Source organism: Ascaphus truei, chromosome 4 (assembly GCF_040206685.1).
Source record: "Ascaphus truei isolate aAscTru1 chromosome 4, aAscTru1.hap1, whole genome shotgun sequence".
Lineage (NCBI taxonomy): Eukaryota > Metazoa > Chordata > Amphibia > Anura > Ascaphidae > Ascaphus > Ascaphus truei.
The window spans coordinates 17,835,578-17,852,957 of NC_134486.1; the positions used below are offsets into that span (position 1 = coordinate 17,835,578).

At 45.7% G+C, this 17,380-nt stretch overlaps 1 protein-coding gene across 7 annotated transcripts in view; it reads left to right on the forward strand.

Annotated features, from left to right (window-relative positions):
• Positions 1-17,380, forward strand: part of DAAM2 (dishevelled associated activator of morphogenesis 2) — a 398,259-nt gene that overhangs the window by 67,626 nt on the left and 313,253 nt on the right. Inside the window, exon 1 of one of the 7 annotated variants that reach the window (XM_075595379.1) lies at positions 16,430-16,619. The exons of the other annotated variants lie outside the window; for them this stretch is intronic. The gene's annotated coding sequence lies outside the window, so the exon portion shown is untranslated. Of the gene's footprint in view, positions 1-16,429; positions 16,620-17,380 lie in introns of those variants that run through there. 7 annotated transcript variants of the gene reach the window in all.

The window sequence follows — 17,380 nt, forward strand, 5'->3', positions numbered from 1 at the left end:
TTCTGTAACCCCCCTAGTACCATCACTCTATGAATTCTGTATACCCCCTAGTACCATCACACTATGAATTCTGTATACCCCCCTAGTACCATCACACTATGTATTCTGTGCCCCCCTAGTACCATCACTCTATGAATTCTGTATACCCCCCTAGTACCATCACACTATGAATTCTGTATACCCCCCTAGTACCATCACACTATGTATTCTGTAACCCCCCTAGTACCATCACACTATGTATTCTGTAACCCCCTAGTACCATCACACTATGAATTCTGTACCCCCCCTAGTACCATCACACTATTAATTCTGTAACCCCCCTAGTACCATCACACTAGGAATTCTGTATACCCCCCTAGTACCATCACACTATGTATGATGTAACCCCCTAGTACCATCACACTATGTATTCTGTAACCCCCCTAGTACCATCACTCTATGAATTCTGTATACCCCCCTAGTACCATCACACTATGTATTCTGTAACCCCCTAGTACCATCACACTATGAATTCTGTATACCCCCTAGTACCATCACACTATGAATTCTGTATACCCCCTAGTACCATCACACTATGTATTCTGTATACCCCCCTAGTACCATCACACTATGTATTCTGTATACCCCCTAGTACCATCACACTATGAATTCTGTAACCCCCCTAGTACCATCACACTATGTATTCTGTATACCCCCCTAGTACCATCACACTATGTATTCTGTATACCCCCTAGTACCATCACACTATGTATTCTGTAACCCCCTAGTACTATCACACTATGAATTCTGTATACCCCCTAGTACCATCACACTAGGAATTCTGTAACCCCCCTAGTACCATCACACTATGTATTCTGTAACCCCCCTAGTACCATCACACTATGAATTCTGTAACCCCCCTAGTACCATCACACTATGTATTCTGTATACCCCCCTAGTACCATCACACTATGAATTCTGTAACCCCCCTAGTACCATCACACTATGAATTCTGTAACCCCCCTAGTACCATCACACTATGAATTCTGTAACCCCCCTAGTGCCATCACACTATGTATTCTGTAACCCCCCTAGTACCATCACACTATGAATTCTGTATACCCCTTAGTTCATTTAAAAAAAAAAGGTTCCATGGGCTTCCTGAGGAGAAGGGTCGGTAGGGTTTAATGTAGTGGGGTGCAGTCAGCTGTACGCATGATAGAGGTGCGTAATGGTGCTGGCGCCCCACTCTTTGGCAAGTGATTCTGCGGCTGAAGGGGAGAGACCATTGGACAAGAGAGTAATACATTCCCAGTGATCTTCCTGTCACATATGTGGCATGAGCCCACTGATCAGACTTATCCTCCTGACCCTTCCCCACCAACAAGTAAGAGCAGATAATGAGCGTGAGGTGGGGCACACCCTGCTTTAGAATTTGAGAGGGTCCAGAAGACGTCAGGCAGCCATTTAGAGAGGCAAAGGATTTCAAAGTAGGAGGGTCACAGGGTCAGGAGATGACATTTTGGTCAACGAGATGATGGGCATGAAGAGGAGAGCAGGATGGTGAACAAAGTAGTAAGAGGTAGTAACATAAAAGATAAGACATTAGAAAATAGAAGAAATAGTAGATAAGGTGTACAGGAAAACTGTCCTTTGGGTGCAATAACCTCTGCTACATCTGCACCAATTCCACTAATGACCAGCGTCACCAGGTCTCAGTTTAACATTAGTAAGTTCTGGCCATGTCAAGAACTACAAGTTACTGGCATAACCAGAACTTACACAGCCATATATTGGGCTGGGTTCTGGAACTACACTCAGAGGGATGCAATACTTACCAATAAAGAACGGTGTTATGGGAACTGCTTAAGTTGTACACTGTGGGTTGGTTGGCAAACCTATTTACTGTGTGTAAGTGAGTTCAGAAGTTTAACTGACTATTCAGGGAAAATATTCACAGATTTAATAATAAATAATAACTTTATTTCATATGGCGCTTTTCTCCCAATGGGACTCAGAGCGTGTCACAATTACAGCATAGCATGGGGTACGCAGCACATAGTTACATAGTAGATGAGGTTGAAAAAAGACGTATGTCCATCAAGTTCAACCTATGCTAAATTTAGACAACAGATACTTTATCCTTTATCTATACTTATTGATCCAGAGAAAGGCAAACAAAAAACCCCAGAGTCATATCATCCAATGATATTACATAAGGGGGAAAATAAATTCCTTCCTGACTCCAAGAATTGGCAATCGGATTAATCCCTGGATCAACATCCTTCCCATGTTTACTTATTTGGTATATCCCTGTATACCTTTCCCATCTAAAAAGATGTCCAACCTTTTTTTGAACAAATCTATTGTATCTGCCATCACAGTCTCCATGGGTAATGAATTCCACATTTTAACTGCCCTTGTAATAGGATTGTTTCAGACGCAGCCCCTGCCCATATGAGCTTACACTCTATGTTTTTGGTGCCCGAGACACAGGGCGAGAAAGTGACTTCCCCAAGGTCACAAGGAGTGGACACTGGGTATTGAACCAGGTTCCCTCCTGGGCTGACTGGTAAAAGAGAGATCAGAGGCCTCAAGACTACCAGAGAGCCCAGCACCATCCAGAGGCCTGGGACCCTCTGACATCCATCTGCATCCGCTGTATTCCATCCTCAGTGACTACTCAAATAAAGCCCTTTGTTTATATACCCCTGCCTGAGTCTGCAGACTATTGGGCAGGGGCATGAAGATAACTGTTCTGGTGGGGACTGTCTCTGGAAACTCTGGAGCCCACCACAACTGGAGGCGCTGACACCCAGAGTGAAGACTAGCTATCACCGCAAGCCTGTCCTGTTCCCCACACCATCACGGACCACTCAGCTCTCCTGGACCCTTACAGGTATGACCGCACCACAAACAGCAGTAACCAGTAGTACATCTTCCAGAGAGGGGGGGGGGGAACTGTGTTGCATGAATATATTTGATTTTTGTACCTAATTTGTCTGGGAGGTCCCATACAGCTTAGCAGTGATACTCCCAGGACCGGCGCCCCTCTGGTTACCGGTAAATAAAACGTTTAGTTGGTTCGCAGGTTTAAAATCTGTAGTTTGAGTTGAATTTCGGAAATTAACTTTCGGATTGGAGTGAAGTTTGAGCCCAGACCGAAAGGTTCGGAAATGGATTCATTTTAATTTAATTTTAATTCAATTCATTTTCAAACTTTTGTGAAAAATGTCAAAGTTTGAAAATGTAGCAAAAATGGAAGAACAGTGTCCTGTTTATATTGAGGGTTTTTACCCCAAAATTCTAAACCAAAACCAATCGAGCCCCAGCAGACACAAAACATTACTGTAAGTGCCCACCCTTACTTTTAATTTTGACGGCAACTGATGATGTTGCGGCTTTGCCAGAGCCGAGGCGGACATTGTCGGCCATATTGTTCTCCCAGACAAATATATTCGGCACTGAAGAGGAGATTGGGGTAGACGATCCCCCCAGAATGACGAGTGCTGCAGAGTATACGATCCAAAGGTGTGTAGTATATCAATTTTGCCAATACATCCGGATTCTTAGGAGTCAGAGCTGTGATGTGAATGAGTATTCGAAGCCAAGTCTAACAACTCGAACCCCTATTGTGGTAAATAGCCTAGCGATAAGGAATTGATGAATGAGAAAGGGATGACCGGGGGAGGTCTCTCAATACCGGACCCCTGTCTGTAAAGTGCTATGGATAAAAGTGGATAAAAAAGGGATAGTCCCCCTATAGAACACTTTTGTCTATAGCTAAATAAAATATATTTTTTCTTCTACAGCACAGTCCAGCCTTATATTTTTGTCTAGCAGTGCCCACTGATTTTCTCTCTTCATTCAGAGGTTCCCTTCAAATATATTCGGCAGATTTACTGTAAACTATGTGATTTACTAAGGGGGAAGGTGAGTGGAGTTGGGTGTATCATATTTAAGCAGTGTGTTGGTAGGGTTGCCAGGTGTCCAGTATTGAGCCGGGCTGTCCTGTATTTGGACATGTTATAAAATATTTGAGGTAATATTGGCCATGTATGTGTCCGGTATTACTTCTCTAGACATGGTGACCATTTCCCTGAGAAGGGTTGTTGCTAGGGGGCTGGGCAGCTTCCTCCATCCTGATTGGCTGGATAATGCAGCCAATCAGGAGGAGGAGTCTGGGGGTGGTGCCAAGGAGAGGAGGAAACAGCATGGAGGTAAGATGGGTGTGGGTGTGTGTGTCTCAAGCATGTCGCACCTTTCACCATTGTGTCCACTGTTTTTTGAGAAGCCGCCTGGACTATGCGTTGATGGACTTCTGGCAATGATTTGGTTAATAAAAAAAACCTGATATTAGTGAAGGGCTTAAGTAACATTGTTTTAAAAATGATCCTTCATTGCAGGGAATGGCATTGCCTTTAAACTGCATGATCCCGCACAACTCATTCCCCATAGTGCTATTGACCTCGGGTCCTGGGAGTCTGCTCCATTCCAAAGACACAAAGTCATCCAGATGGCAAAGCGAAGCAGCCACTGTCCTTACAGAGCTGAAAAATAACACGGGGAGGCTCCTTACATCATGGAAAACAGCCCCCTGCTTCTACTGGGCTTTTTCTGCAATGTTTTGTAGGCTGGAATTCCATAAATGCGATTTAATGTGCTCTGCTTCCATTTAAGGAAGTGCAATTTCAGCCATAGTCCTACGAAGCATCCACTGCACAGATTGTAACCCAACTTGCAACGCGTTGTGCACAAAGGGTGTGAAGCAAGATTGCCGGTTTCATCAAGGGTCAGTCCGATTTAGCTGGCTCAGGCCACTATTGAATGTGCTCTTGTGTTGTGTTCCTAATTCTGGGGAAGAATTCAGCTCCATCCCAATGGATGGGATTAAAATGTTCTCCAGCGTGGGGAAAACATCTGCACACCATATTGAGTAGGGGAAAAAGTTATTAACATTTATCAGTATGTTTGGTTGTCCTAACATTTAGTTGCAAGTACAGGAGCGTGATGTATATTGCTGCACAATTTGGACAAACCAAGGTCAATATTCTGCCCCAGGATTACCAAACAAATATGTCCCATACCTACCAACAGGACCCTTAATTTTGATTAATCTGGTGCAGATTATTTCTCCTAGTTTTGCAGATTGAATATACCACCCTTACCACCACCCCAACACCTACCCCCACTACCAACCCCCAACACCTACCGCCACCTACCAACGAACACCACCCCCCTCACACAGCACCCCCTACCATCATACCCCTACCGCCACCTACAAACGAGTACCCCAACCCCTACCCACACTCCCTACCACCACACAGCACCCCCTACCATAATACTCCTTCCATCACCATCTACCGTCACCTACCAACCAGTACCACCACCCCAAACCCCTACCACCACCAACCCCTACCCCCAACCCCCACCACCTACCACCTCCCCAACCCCTACCCCCACCCCAAACCCTTCCATCACCCACCAACCACTACCACCACCCCAACCCCTACCACCACCTCAAACCCTTCCATCACCCACCACCCACAACCCCTACCACCTCCCACCTCCTCAACCCCTACCACCACCCCAAACCCTTCCATCACCCACCAACCACTATCACCACCCCAACCTCTACCACCACCTCAAACCCTTCCATCACCCACCACCCACAAATACCCGCTACCACCTCCCACCACCTCCTTTATTTTAGTTATTTTCCATACATTGTTTTCTGGGACCTTGTCAGCTGTGTTGATCTAAAATTAACATTTATCTCCCAATAACCTCTTAAAGGCTACAAGAACCTGGTAAGAACATAATAGGGTGATATGAAAGACTGCCAGTAACTAGGACCAGTCACTAGAATAAATCAAATAAACAAACTTGAATTGTTTATTACTGGAAAATATACCATCGATGTCAATAAATCACTTTAGGGTAACATTAGAGCACGTACACTGTCGGTATTAATAAGTAAAGTAGAGCCGGCTGGATTCTGAATTGACGAACGTGGATGCAGGTAATACCACCAGCCACGAACTGCAGAAGTCATGTTGTGTTAATAGCAGCAGTGCCTGTAATAATATCACTGCTGTTAGAGAAAGATCTCTTTGCACAGCCCGGCCCCCTGGGTGGCGTATGGTTTCATTATAAGACTGGAACCTCTTCTTTCCCAGAAGGGCCAAGAGAGCAACCCCTACTCCCTCCGGCTTTTAATGGGTTAAAGGCGCTTGGACTACCTCAAAAATACAGGACGGAGTGATAATCAGTGATATTAAAGGAGAAATTCATGTTGTTTTTCATTTTTTTTTAACAGAGAATTGAAGCCAGGGGGGTCTCTGCTGTTGAACCCCATTAGTTTCATCTCCGGGCACCTCCTGCTTCCAGAGATACAGACCTCCGCAGTAGGTGCCGGAAACCGCTCCGGGTGAGCTAGCTGGGTTTTAACGTTTAAAGCTCCCGTGGCACGTGGGCCAATAGGAAGCCGCCGCGGATGATGTCACGGCTTCCTATTGGTCCGCAGGATGCGGGAGCTCTGAAACGCCACCATTGCGTGATCCCTGGTAGCGGAGCGGCTTCCGTGACTCCCTACGGAGGTAAGTGTCTCCGGAAGCAGGGGGGCCCCTGAGCTGAAATTAAGGGGAGTTCTGCACGAGAGACCCCCTGCTGCAATCCAATGTGGGGGGAAAACACAGCTTGTAATGCTTCTTTAAGGAGAACGTTCCTTTTTATTTCTTTTTTAACAAATCATAAAATGTGTATTTATCTTAAGCGTATTTCCTATGGGAGGAAACGGCACGCATTGTGTATTCTGCGGTATGTGTGGGATGTGCTGATTGGTGTTAAGATTTTGCCCCAAATAACGTGACATGCTAGTACTGTCAGTAAAACCTGAAGCAGTCATTTGCACACACTGCCAGTTCCTTTCTGCAGAACTTTGTTTCCATTATCTTCTGGTCTTCAACTCTTGAGATACCACGGACCAGAATGCAGGGTCTCACGGGTGGATTCAAATGCCCGGAAGAGACTGCCATGAAGGGAGAAAGAAATATAGCTGCTGAGGTGATGAAACTGCTTTCATTTGAATCAAATAGGATTGAAGCAGCGGGTCTCGGGAGCTGAACCACATTCATTTCAGCCCTGGGTACCCCCTGCTTCCCGAGTTACCCGGGATGGGGTGGTAGTATCTCCGGTAAGTTTCATTCTCTCCTGCGTTATGTAACCGGGACATTTAAACTTGGCGGAGATACCGGAGCCTGTAACTCGGGAAGCAGGGGGTCTCCGGGGCTGAAATGAATGCGGTTCATCTCAGGAGACCCCCTGCTGCAATACTGTGTTATTAAAATAGAAGCAGCAGGATCGCCTGCCAGAGGCGCGCAGGGAGAGTGGCTGATTCCGACTACTCTCACTGCGCGTCTCTTCCAGATTGATGCGGCCCGGTAGGATTCACGCAGCGGTAGTCCCATTCAGGAGCAGGTAGCCCCGCTGTGGTAATCCTGATGGGCAAGTAGTCTTGTTGGTAGGATTCCGCGAGCAGGCACTGGTCAGGAAGTTGCCATCTACGGTTTTCTGGCCGACCACGCAACAAACCAATCGGGCTGCATCTGTAGAAGTGAATATTCCACTTCTATGGACCATGCAACTCCTCCATTGAGCGTGAGGCCGGGGTTTTCCCTTTGGACCATCAAGTTATGGTCCCTGAAATGGGAGAACCAGATGCGGAACCTACAGCCCTGTGCACTATGCGGAGAAGCAGGGTAACGCCGTTAACTACGCATGAGCCAATGCACTCTAATAAGTGAGTGAATGCAGTGTCAGCCGGGCGTACCCTGCTTCTCCAAAAATGGAATAGAGGTTTCAGTGTCAGCTCTGTGCAACCTCAGCCCCCATAACATTACATTGTAAGCTCTGGGAGATGCATTGAGATTATCGCCCTGCACCTCTGGAATGCCCTTTCCCTCAATATCTAAATGGCACCCTCTTTCTTCACCCTCAAGACCCATCTTAAAACCCACCTCTTTTACTAAGCACATGGGTAGCTCCGCTGGCTGACACTATACGTCTCTTATGCACTGACTTTAACCCCTTGCAGACGCACTTACCAGAACACCCCCGTACTGTATCTGTGCGTTCTTCCCACTTAGATTGTAAGCTCTTCAGGGCAGGGACTCCTTTTTTTTATTGTTACTTTTTTTGTCTGAAGCGCTTCTTCCCATGATGTGTTATGATATTATGTCACGTGTATTACTGCTGTGACGCGCTGTGTGCATGGATTGTGCTATATAAATAAAGATATACATACACTGTCAGCAGCCTGCAGCATCTTACGCTGGTATGTTGTTTGTATAACATAATGTTAATATGAAGTCTGTAATAATAATAATAATAATAATAATATACGGTGCATAAAGATAGCAGGAATACCGCTCATTCCCAGCTTTACTGCACCATAGTATATCTGGCCAGCAGCTGGTGCAGTAAAAGCTCTCCATTACACTGCCCTGCTGGAGGATTGCATCCATCCCTACAGCCGGGGCTGGACACTTCCAGGGGAAGGAATGATTCATCCTGTATGTAACTGGGAAGCTGCAGGCACTGGTGAGTTATGAGCTACTGTAGTAATCCTGCAGAGTACTGTCCCCTTGGGGGGTGTATCCGAGACAGCTGGAGTTCATTCACTCACAGCCCTTTGGAAGTGAACATGCAGCATTGAACATGCCAGGTTTTGAAGACCAATGAGCTCTGTCCCAGGGGCAAAAATGGCAGCTGGAAACTTCCTATCCCATGAGCCAATCAGTGAGAGAGTTGTCACCGTGTGGGCACCAGGAATACAAATAGCAAATGAGCGGCCGGGTGTACGCTGATAATGAAGTGGTCAGGCTGAGCGGTGCAATGTGTGCCTGGTGTTAGCGGAACGCCGCCTTTCAGAAAGTCGCACTCTCCTGCATCCGGAAACGAGTAATTATTAGCAGTGATTTATAAAGTGCCAACATATCACACGGCGCGGACTTGTTACTGTACGTTAGTAACCCCAGCGGGGCACGTCACTGAGACGGTTGTAACAATCCCGGGAAATACAGCCCTAGCGATGAAGTTGCTGTGGTTTTTGAAACCGATTTTTTTTGTTAGGATCACTTACTTCACAGGGAAATATTCTGTCATTTTAGATTATTGCAGGAGAATGGGTTTTTTTTTGCTGGGATGTTGAAAAATTGCTTTGATTGTTTTCTAAAAATTGCTTAGTAAGTGATTCCTGATTAACCATAATCTTGCCTATTATAACAGCATTATTTATTTAATGTTGCTATGCATTATGCCCCCCTGTCATGGGAGAGGGGGTTTGGCCCGGTATTAAAGGGGTTACACCCCATTTGGCCACCCCCTGCTCTCACTGGGGAAGCAAGGGGTTAACTGGACTGGGGTCCAGTAATGTGTTTTTACCTTGCTTCAGAATCCAACTGTTTATTCCCCTGTAAAAATGTATTGTCTCATCCCAGTGTTTGCACCAACACATACACTGGGGTTGATGCGGGAGGCTTAAGGGGTTAATGAGCTACAGTTTTAGGAAAATACAAATATGTGTGGTGTCTTTTCAGAAATATCTGGGCTTCAAAAGGCTTGATTGAAGTCGGGTGTGAAAAGTACAGATGTATGTTAATACCTAATTTGCAGGCCAAGGGTATATTGCTGGTAGAGACAGCTAGGACCCAGGTCTGGAGCATTGGGTGTGAAATATAGCACCTGTGACAAACGTTCTCTACACAGGAGGCCCAGCTTTAAAGCATTTCTTGACCAGGGGTTTATGGGGTCCAGGGGTGCGGCTACAGAAGGAGATATCAGAATGAGTGACCTTATTAAATATAAGAATATTATGAGATGTCCTCGGCTGAACGTGCTAAAAGCTACATGTGTGTATTCGTGGGACTGATTCGCAAATAATGATTACAGACACATGATGTCTAGCAGGTACTAAGAGACAGATATTAATATCTCTCTTAATTTTAGTATTACACGGTAATATTTAGTCTCATTGGGAGCGTCATGCGTGCCGGAATGTATTAATATGTCTCGCGTGCCAGTAAGTATTACTGAACTGAAGTTATGAAGTTATTTAGATAGGAAAATCAGTTTTTAAACGCCCTGGGGTGGGAGGAGTTTTACTCTGGGGTAAGACTGTCAACCTCACCACTGATTTATGACTGGAATTGCTTATAAACCAGTGTCAGTCCTATACTCGGTTGTCTTCATGTATTTTTGTGATATCTACATCTGAACCTGAATTATGGAAGAAATGGCCCATCCTGTATCCTGGTGGCTTTCTTGTCCAAACCCTTTAAGTAAATGTATATTTTGCCTGTTATTTGTATATCTTGTGTGTTCACCTTTTTCAAGGAATAAATTATATTTTATCATATCGTGTTCTGTTCAACCCAGGTATTTTGGTGTATAATATAGGCCTCTCACAAGTTCCCGTGACACCCCCTTTCCATTCTTTTTTCAGGATAAGAACTGAGGGGTTACCCAAAACCAATTGCCTCCATTTTAATCTCTGGCGCCCCCTTGGTTCCTGAGATACTCACTGACGAAGTAATCAGGTTCAATCACCAGCAAACAAAATGGCCGCCAAATATTGTGCCAATAGGAAGCTGCAACATCATCGATTGTGACTTCCTATTGGAGGGCCACTTAAATCTCCTTTAAAAACCAGGCCATACTAGCAGTAACTTCCCCAGTAAGTGTCTTGAGAACTGTGCGATCCCCTGAGCAGAAAACAGTGAAGTTCAGCTCTGGAGGACTGCTTGTTCCAATCCTGCAACACAGAGCTTAGTTAGGGCGGCTTGCTCCTCTAATATATTATTACATGGAAACATGTTAGAGGGAGAGTTACATAGCTGAGTGCTTTCCATGTATTGTAACCTCGGCACGTGATGCTCAGTAGGAATGATCTGTTCTACTTGTGACCAAATAATTCCACTAATATTGTAACATCAGAAGAAGATCGAAGTCCAAATGTCTCTCCTTTTTGGTAAAAAGCCACAATTATTAGTAGTGTTGCTCATTAGATCGTATCTTCATATGTATTATATGTAGACATACAGTAGAGGCAACTCTTATTCGAACAAAAACCAGTGGCAATTCCCCAAAAAACCCAGGAAACACCCAGGTACATTCTGAATACATGCCTTAAACTTTCCTTAAACTAGCCCCAGCATTTCTGCATTGATTAATGGCCTATCAGATTAACAGCGGGGGTCCCTGGCAGTCCCATTCAAACTGAATGGGACTGCCAGGGATCCCTGCTGTGTTAATCCTATCGGTCGTTAGTCAATGCGGAAATGCCTTAAACGTGCCTCAAACTAGCCCAGAACATACCCAGCACATACCCAGAATGTAACCCGGCTAGTTTACGGCAAATGTTAGAATAAACGTTGCCTCTACTGTACTGTATGTACTGTACACACACACGATTTCATAAGCAACCCTAATAACTGCACTGTCATTTCACCGATAGGCTTGGGGTAAATTCAATTTACCCCACAAATGTCCACACGGGGCTAGGTACAGATGTAGTAAACTTGACGCTTTTCGGCATCGGGGCAAGCCGTGGGACCACGATCCCAGCTGCCCTGGTACCTGCGGATAATCACGGCAGGGGGGTCCCACCCGGAAGCACTGACACCCCCCCCCCCCCCTGTGGCGTGACCGCGCAGCACTATCCCCAGAGCCGCGGCTTTAAGCGTTTTCAGCCGCTGCTATGGAAACAGTAAGTTTTAATATATCTCGGTAGTATAGCGGTGGCCACGGCGTGGCCCTCCAGTGGGAGAACATTATACAGATCTAGTAACAGCAACGGGGCCTCAATATCCCTGTTACCAAAATATTAGGTCATAATCTCTTTGGGGGAATTGAGCTTATTATATTGTACATTCCGAGCCCTATATGAGGGTAAAGAGGTCGCCTCTAGCATTTTAACATGTTTGTTTAACGATGTTAATTAAAGTCGATGAAGATAGCATGAATACCGTTCATTCCCAGGTCCCCTACATTATATTATATGTGGACACCAGCTGGGGCAGTAAAACTTTCTCATTACATTGCCCTGGTGGGGGTTTAATGCAAGTCCTGCAAAAACTGGACTGCCCCTTGTCTACAGGTTGTCTGCACCGCTTCCAGCACCCGTGTCTCTGTTCAGGCTGGTGCTTCAGTGTGGAAGCCCATGGCACCCTACCGTCATATTGAAACAATAGCATACATACCTACTCACCAAGGACCAAGTTGGGCAGGTAAGGGGGAGGAGAGGGCATTGCTGCTAGTCCTTGTAGTCATGGAAATCATGGTGCAGGACAGGATTACCCTTTATCCCTTTATGTAGCAGGATCCCCCCCACCAAGAATCAACGTCTCTATAGAAGCTTCTTACTTTCCTACTTGTTCATCCTGGTCACCTAACACAATGGGAAATCCTGCCGCAGTTTTTCAATGGTAAAGTAATATGGATGTGCATATACCTAAGCAACATCTTATAACTGAGCCTGTGTGAGGTTGATTAACTGTAATAAATAACAGTATTCAGGAGCTTTAACTAAAAATATAAAAGAATAGACTTACATTGACTGCTATTGCACAAGGCTGATCGTCATGTTCTAATGAACCCTTCAGTATGAGTGTATGTATGTATGTCTTTATTTATATAGCGCCATTACTGTACACAGCGCTTCAGCAGTAATACACACAACAATCATATAAATAATACAAATAATACACAGTGGGAAGAAGTGCTTCAGACATAAAAGTAACATTTAGGAAAAGGAGTCGATGCTCCGAAGAGCTTACAATCTAATTGGTAAGTAGGAGTTACGTACAGAGACAGTAGGAAGGTGTTCTGCTAAGTGCGTCTGCAGGGGGCCAAGCTTTATGCATGAGGTGCAAAGTATCAGTCACAGAGCTACTCATATTATTCGTTAAGCAGGTGTGTTTTAAGGCGGGTCTTAAATGTGGATAGAGAGGGTGCTAGTCTGATATTGGAGGGAAGTGAATTCCAGAGGTGTGGGGCATTCAGTGAGAAAGGTTTAAGGTGGGAGATGGCTTTAGATACAAAGGGGGTAGAGAGAAGACATCCTTGAGCTGAACGCAAGAGTGATCAGCATGGAGACCAGGGGATGTCCCAGAGATAGTCCCGCTATTTTCCGGCAAGTCGCAGGTTTGTAAGATACGGGTGAAATTACGGGTGTTACCTCCCGTGCTCGCCCTCTCTGCTGCGCCCTGACATTCATTTCTTTCGACCTTGTTTGCACTTCTCGTTTAATCGCTTTAATAATAACTGGAGATGGGCAACATTTTCTCCAGCGTCCCAGTTCGCTGTAAAATCGACATATCCTCGCCAGTGCGAATCTTCGCGGCCACGTCTGAATTTGGGCAAAACTCGACGCTCTTTTTCGAAACGTTGTTTTTAGTCCGTGCGAACTTTCCTCGCGCAAAGTTTCCCCTTCGCGGCCGAGTGCAAAAAACCTGGCGGTTTAAAAAATAAATGTAAAAAAATGACTTTTTTTTGCAGAAACTTTAGAATTGAAACTGAGTTTCACAGCAACAAAAAAATCTGACTTTTGTCACGGGCAGTGGGAGGCTTCAGACGGCTTTCCGTGCTTTCCCTCGGTTTGTCAGTATAAGAACGGGGCTGACGAACTTTCGCGGGTTTGCACAAAGGTTGAGGCGCCGAACTTCAACAAGTTCTCCCATCTCTAACAGTAACTCCTTCCGAGCAGTCGTACGGTTTCAGCGTTTATATCACATTCCTTTTTCCAGGAATGGGAAAAGTTTCTGTAAAACGAAGATCTTTTAATGTGCATTCAAATCGGAGTCCGCTCCTTCTAGCATTTTGGGAGCAGGTCACGTTCTCTTCCTGTGCTTCAGAATTACAGCATATTGCACGTTGCACGACCTGCACCTGAAATGTCTGTGTACAGCTTGGAGTACATTTTCGGTGCCGTGCAAGGAAGGTTATTATGAAGGCACACAGGCGGAGCAGGGAGAGCTTGCCGAGCTGTGATAAGAACGATGTCCCCGAGTTAAGGGTAGAAGGTGGAACGATATTCCTCTGTATTTTCGATTTGCTGTCATTTTTGGGCAGTGCTGTGTAGGAGGGCAGCACAATATCATATACTACTAATAACCAACAGGTCAGGTTTTCAGGATATCCCTGCTTCACCACAGATGGCTCAATCAGTCCCTGCAGTAGTGGATTTCCCATTATGCCCCGGCCTGGGGCGGCAAAATGGCCGCACCCATATACTTTTGTGACACTCTCGGGCATGATGGGAAGTCACTTAGCCGTTGCAGTCGGCTCCTTACCTTCCGCCCTGCTTCTACTTCTGAACTAAAGGGCCAACGTGACATCACACGGCATCTCGTTGCCATGGCAATGCGACGTTGCAGCATCCAATGACACCCTGGCATACCCTTGAGGACTGAGTTTGAGCACCCTTGGTTTACAGAGTAAAGCATCATGTTGTGGTCAGTATGTAGGACATGTTGTTGTGTAGGCAGTATGTAGGACATGTTGTGTAGGTAGTATTTTGTGTAGCCAGTATGTAGGACATGTTGTGTAGGTAGTATGTAGGACATGTTGTGTAGGTAGTATGTAGGACATGTGGTGTAGGTAGTATGTTATGTAGGCAGTATGTAGGACATGTTGTTGTGTATGTAGTATGTAGACATGTGGTGTAGGTAGTATGTAGGACATGTTGTGTAGGCAGTATGTTGTGTAATAATAATAATAATAGCATGTTTTAGTATAGCGCTGCTAGTTATACGTAACGCTTTACAGAGACAATTTACAGGCACAGGTCACTGCCCCGTGGAGCTTACAATCCATGTTTTTGGTGCCTGAGGCACAGGGAGATAAAGTGACTTGCCCAAGGTCACAAGGAGTCAACACCGGGGTTTGAACCAGGCTCCCCTGCTTCAAATTCTCAGTGCCAGTCAGTGTCTTTTACTCACTGAGCCACCCCCTCTCCCTGTAGGCAGTAGGCAGTAGGCAGTAGGCAGTAGGCAGTAGGCAGTAGGCAGTAGGCAGTAGGCAGTAGGCTGTAGGCAGTAGGCTGTAGGCAGTAGGCAGTAGGCTGTAGACAGTAGGCTGTAGGCAGTAGGCAGTAAGCAGTAGGCAGTAAGCAGTAGGCAGTAGGCAGTAGGCTGTAGGCAGTAGGTTGTAGGCAGTAGGCAGTAGGCTGTAGGCAGTAGGCAGTAGGCAGTAGGCTTTAGGCAGTAGGCAGTAGGCTGTAGGCAGTAGGCTGTAGGCAGTAGGCTGTAGGCAGTAGGCAGTAGGCAGTAGGTTGTAGGCAGTAGGCAGTAGGCTGTAGGCAGTAGGCTGTAGGCAGTAGGCTGTAGGCAGTAGGCTGTAGGCAGTAGGCAGTAGGCAGTAGGCAGTAGGCTGTAGGCAGTAGGCAGTAGGCTGTAGGCAGTAGGCTGTAGGCAGTAGGCAGTATGTAGCTCCATGTTGTGGACAGTATGGTCTAATCCAGGTATGCGTGTCTCATGTCAACTTGCTTTATTTTCTTGTTGGATATTAGACTTTAAGGCAGCGGTGCGCAAGCTGGTACCGCGATACCGGGAGCGCTAACGTCTGCTACATCTGTAACTGCGTCGCTGGTCCTGCACGGGGGTTATCTGTATCCTGTATGCTGCAGTGTTTTACACATGTAACTTCACCTGTAGTTGGCCTCTTGTAATAGATTTCATACTGTATGTTTAAGGCAACTAGTTTTTGTCTTTTAATGAAACAGAATGGATATTAATTTTAGAAATATTTTCTTCAGATGACACCTCTCTCTCATCTCTCTCTCTAACCTCTCTCTCTCTCTCTCTCTCTCTCTCTCTCTCTCTCTCTCTCTCTCACATGTCTCTCTCTCTCTCTCACCTCTCACCTCTCTCTCACTCTCTCTCTCACACCTCTCACTCTCTCACCTCTCTCTCTCTCTCTCTCTCTCTCTCTCTCTCTCTCTCTCTCTCTCTCTCTCTCTCTCTCTCTCTCTCACCTCTCTCTCTCTCTCTCTCTCTTTCCAGTTTCTCTCTATCTATTCACAGTATCTATCTAATGTATCTACAGCATCTATCTATATCTATCGTATTTATCTATTGTATCCCAGCCCTGAAGAGTTTAATGGGAAATCTCTCTCTGTAAATAGAGTGTTGCCTATTGTACATACCGAGGGCTAATATACAGTATAGTGAGAAGCCCCTTTCTGTGAATAAGAGAAGTACCCGCAGACCCTTGCAGTATAAGGATGTAACTCTCACACAGAGTAGAAAGCAGGGTCAGAGATATGCAGGAATAGTTCCACTCTGGAATGCACAGCATGCTACGGGTATGTGAACATAAGGATTACTTCAGCCAGGGAGGGGGACTGTGTCAAACGACAGACTGGTGACTTTGCTCCGTTAGCTCGCCCCTTTCCTTTCCCCCATTTGGAGCGACTCGTCCTCTGCTCACACCCTTCGCTGGGCTTGGAAGAAGGGGTACCACTCTGTCCTGAAGCCCCCCAGTCTGAGCAGGATTTATGCGTTGGCGATGGGCTCTCTGGCATGGCTCAGCTCAGTGACTTTGGATGTTACTGGCTGGTCCTTTGGTGTGCTTGATATAAGGTAAGGAGTTTGGCTCTGGTTTGTTCTTGCTCGATGATCTACAAACACATTGGCAGGTCTCATTGGCAAACATATCAGCACAGGTGGCTCAGTCAAAGACTTCCCCACCTGTGCTGGAGCAGGGATAACCGTAAAACCTGGCCTGTTGGTGGCCCTTGAGGACTGATTTTGAGACCCCCGGTCTATTTAATATAGTAAAACCAGATTAATCGTTTTAGAAAACCTTACTGGAAATAATATAATTGTCTTCCTGATTAATACTGTTTCTTTACAGGTGTCGCTACAATTTTGCAGCTGAGAGCCTTTTAAAAGCTTCATTAGTATTTCAAACCATTTCTTGTACCCTTTTTGCTCATGTGATGTTGCATGTACCATTGTCCTAGCTGGAGTTAAGCATGGGGAGGGGATACCCTTGAGGACTGAGTTTGAGGTCCATACTTCCGGATCAGACCCTCTCTACATCTACAGCAACAATCCACCGATTTTTCCATCCAGGAAAAACTACAATTACTTTTAATGGGACTACTTGTCTGATAAATCTGGTGCTGTTTTTTTGCACTGGTTTAGCCCCAGTTTTTGAGCCGGGAGACTAGAGTAAATAAGATTTTGATGGCAGATAAGACTCAATTGACCGTTTTTTATCTGTTGTTAGAACCAAAGAACCAAGCTGATGTTCTGCACGCTGGATGCAATCTTTGCTCAGAACGCTTTCCATTGGGATATGGGCTCCATGTAATTAACGCGTGAGGGGAGACGGGGAA